This window comes from Phyllostomus discolor, chromosome 3 (genome assembly GCF_004126475.2).
Source record: "Phyllostomus discolor isolate MPI-MPIP mPhyDis1 chromosome 3, mPhyDis1.pri.v3, whole genome shotgun sequence".
NCBI classification, from domain to species: Eukaryota; Metazoa; Chordata; class Mammalia; order Chiroptera; family Phyllostomidae; genus Phyllostomus; species Phyllostomus discolor.
Genome location: NC_040905.2, coordinates 117,587,542 through 117,591,879, shown reverse-complemented (window position 1 = coordinate 117,591,879; position 4,338 = coordinate 117,587,542). Strand labels below are relative to the sequence as shown.

Genomic DNA, 4,338 nt, shown 5'->3' with positions numbered 1-4,338 from the left:
AAACATATGTTTATAGTTTTGAGTATGTGAAACAGTTTAATCTTGTAGTATTATTTATTAATTATTGAACTGTTTTCCATATGAACAAATATAAACCTTCTTTTGCCCTATCCTGCATATACATACCTATTTCAAAATGTCAAATATAAAGAACAAAGTCCAACATATTTTCATATTATAATTGTCTTCTCATAAATCAAAACTATGTCATTACAGGTAGGTGCAAATCTGACTTCTTTATATCTTCTAGGGCAGGGATACCCAACCTCTGGACCATGGACCAGCACCGGTCCAGGCCTGTTAGGAACTGGGCCAACAGCAGGAGGTGAGCTTGCATGTAATGCTCTTGAATCATCCCCAAAACATCCCCACCCCCATGTCCATGGAAAATATTATCTTTCCCTAAACCGGTCCCTGGTGCCAAAAAGGCTGGGGACTGCTGTTCTAGGAAAATAATGTTTCAGCAATTATATACTTAAATATATATTTTTCATTTTAAAATTTTCCTTTTTTCCTTCACAAATACACTTACAGCATGGCAGTATTTACTGAAGTGGAATGTATACTTATCCTATGGCCCACCTATTCTACCCAAGAGGATAAGTAGTCATATCCACAAAAGACCTGTAAAAAATATTGATATAAGGTTTATTCACAATAGCACCAGACTAGAAACAACCCAAATCAAAAAGAGAATTAATACATTGTAGCATAGTCACACAATTGTAGACCACTCAGCAATCAAAAAGGAAGTGACCACAAGTACATATAATAAGATAGATGAATCCCATAGGCTTCTGAAACAAGCCAGACATACACAAAAAAGACATAATTCTATTTACATGAAGCTCAAGAACAGGCAAAACTGGTAGATAGTAGTAGAAGTCAAAACAGTTGGTGTACTTAGCTGTATGTATGTTGTCTTTCAGTAATAATAATAAGAAGAACACATTGAAAACATACTATGTGATGTATTGAGGGGAATTCTAGGATGTATAAGAAGATACTATCCCTGTCTTCATGGAGCTCAGAGCAATTTGAGAAAATAAAACACATACAAAATAAAATAGTGTGTGTGTCAGAAGTGATATTACCTATGAATTCCATAAAGTGTTACAAGGTACTTGTTTTTAAAATGAAGCATTGGGTCTTTCAAAGCTGAGTCCTCAGTAGCTAGAGTTAAGTGAACAAGGAAGAACATGGTACCAAGGATTTAGTCCCAGTGAGGAGTCCTAATGATACCCCCATCCCTTCCCCCATGCTCCAGTCTCTGCCTCCTCTCAGTCCACTCCCCTTCCACAATTATGATACATCCTGTTATGGTCAACATCAGAAAATAAAACAATACATCCAGAAAAATCTTTTTTGGATGTTGCCTCTAAATTAGAGGACCTGGTTTCAGTCACTAGCTTAGCCATCATTTGCCCTTTCAGAGTCTTGGTTTTCTCATTTGTAAAATGAGGTTAGTAGTAGCTGCTTTTCCTGTGTACTTAAAGTTTGTCATGAGTTTCAAATGCCTTTCTGCATTTGAAATTGCTATTCAAATGCCAGTAATGACTGTTTGTTGGTTGCATTATCACAGGCATTTGGAGAAAAGTAATCTGCTAAGGGAAATGTGACGCCCACATGAAGCTGAGACAGCAGACTGATCAAAGTTTCTTCAAGGTGTGCTTCCTGCTCTGGGAGCATTAGGGACCCCATCAAAATCTTGGCATTAATGAAACTCACCCATTCAAAACACCTATGTTTTGCTTTTTCCAGCCAGTGCTGAGCCATGGGCATCTCTCAAAACAACTGGTACAAGTGCCACAAGACTGGGCATGAGAGAAAGCCCTACCATGAGAAGCAACAATGTGAGCTGGGCATCTGCTGCCAACACTAAGATTGACCCTAGCCACATACACATAGTCTGCAGGTGGGGAGGCAACAAGAACTACTGAGCCTTGAGGCTGGATGTGGGCAAATTCTCCTAGGGCTCTGAGTGTTGTACACACTAGACAGGGATCATTGATGTTGTAATCAATGCATCCGATAATGAACTGGTCCACACCAAGACTGTAGTAAAGAACTGCATCATGCTAATTGACAGCACACCTTACTGACATTGGTCTGAGTCCCACAAGGCACTACCCCTGGGCCACAAGACAGAGGCCAACCTGACTCCTGAGAAGGAAGAAATTTAAACAAAAACAACTTAAAATTTTTTTCAGAAGAAATGTGATGAAAGGAAAGAGAATGGCAAAGTCAGCAGTCTTCCCGAGGAGCAGCTTCAGCAGACAAGCTTCTTGCATGCTTTGCTTCAAGACCAGGCCAGTGTGGCTGAGCAGGTGGCTGAGCAGGTACTAGAGAGCAAGGAGCTAAAGTTCTAGCTGAGGAAAATCAAGGCCCAGAAAGTCAAACAAATCTGCCTCCCACCTTGGCTCATGTATAAAGGTGTTTATTGTTCTTCAGAAAAAACACACACCATGTTCTGCTTGGCTCCAGTAATACAACCTAGTTATGCTCATGAAGGAAGAAATTCTATGGTTTTCTTTGCCCTGCTGCCCTCATTCCCATGCATCCTACTCACACCACCAAGTGTCAACTCAAAAATGTTTGGGGTCTAGCTCTAAAAGACCAAAGGTCTCAGTAATCTACATGGCTTTAAAATAATGTTTGGGTGGGAATACAGGCTAGCAATGTAAATTCGGGCAAGTCACCTGACTTCCTAGAATGTCAACATCCTTTTTTCTAAAGTCAGGACAATAATACCTGCCTTACAGGATTGTTTCTTACAGGATTGTTGGAAAGATTTTTTTTTTATTTCATTTATTGATTTTGAGAGAGAGACACATCAATTTGTTGTTCCACTTATTTATGCATTCATTGGTTGATTCTTATATGTGCCCTGACAGGGGATCAAACCCACAACCTTGGTGTATCAGAGCGATGCTCTAACCAACTGATCTTCCTGGCCGGGGCTGTTGTAAAGATTTAAAAGAGGCCCTGGCTGGCGTAGCTCAGTGGATTGAGCGAGGGCTGTGAACCAAAGTGTCACAGGTTCAATTCCCAGTCAGGGTACATGCCTGGGTTGCAGGCCATGACCCCCAGCAACTGCATACTGATGTTTCTCTCTCTCTCTCTCTTTCTCTCTCCCTTCCCTCTCTAAAAATAAAATAAATAAAATCTTTTTAAAAAGCAATCCCAAATTGTTAAAAAAAAAGATTTAAAAGAGGAACTCATCAATAGGGGTCTGAGGAGATACCTTTTATGGTTCATAATGGTACAATATCTTATACAATACTTGTACAAATCAGTACTATTGATTTCAGGCATCCAGTGGGTGGGGGTGTTATATGTATTATAGAATGCATTGCAAGATATATAAATAATGAAAAAGAGGAAAACAGCACAAAGTATGTTATGATTTGTGTATGAAAAGGGGTGGGAATACATATATTCTGTCTCTCTATAAATATATTGATAGATCTGTTTCTACATATAGATATAGATACATAAAAGGACATAGGTATGTGTGTATATGTATGTATAATATATAGATAAGGACATATATAGATATGTATCAGATATTTATATATAGTATATCTTATTTGGGATATCTGTACACAATAGTGTCCCCCTTTATCCAGTTTCAGTTACCCACAGTCAACTCTGGTCCAAGAATATTAAATGGAAAATTCCAGAAATAAGTTTTAAATTACACACTGTTCTCAGTAGCATGATGAAATCTTGTGCTGTCCTGCTCCATCTCACCTGGAAACTATCTAAATTGTATACACTCCCCACCCATTAGTCAGGAGCCAACTAGATTATCAGATCTATTGTGTATCCCAGTGGTTGTGTTCAAGAAATCCTTTTCTTTTTTAAGTCCCACCTGAGGACATTGATTCTTTGCTTTTAGAGAGAGAGGAAGGGAGAGAGAGAAACATCGATGTGAGAAACATCAATCAGTTGCTTCACAAGCCTGGACCTGGGATCTTATATGCCCAGATTGGGGATCGAACCTGCAACCCAGGCATGTGCCCTGACTGGGACTCAAACTTGCAACCCTTCAGTTATGGGATGGTGGTCAAACCAGCTGAGCCACATCAGCCAGGTTGTGTCCAAGTAATCTTTTTTTTTTCTTTTTTTCTTTTTTTTAATATATTTTATTGATTATGCTATTACAGTTGTCCCATTTCCCCCTTCACTCCCCTCCACCCTGTACCCCCTCTCCCACCCACGTTCCCCCCCTTTAGTCCATGTCCATGTGTCATACTTATGAGTTCTTTAGCTTCTACATTTCCTGTACTATTCTTGCCCTCCCCTTATCTATTTTCAACCTACATTTTATGCTAC

The 4,338-nt window shown here is 39.4% G+C and overlaps 1 pseudogene; it reads left to right on the top strand.

Moving 5' to 3' along the window:
* The first annotated feature begins 1,579 nt into the window (after positions 1–1,579).
* Positions 1,580–2,369, top strand: LOC114509832 (annotated as a pseudogene).
* Positions 2,370–4,338: the final 1,969 nt, after the last annotated feature.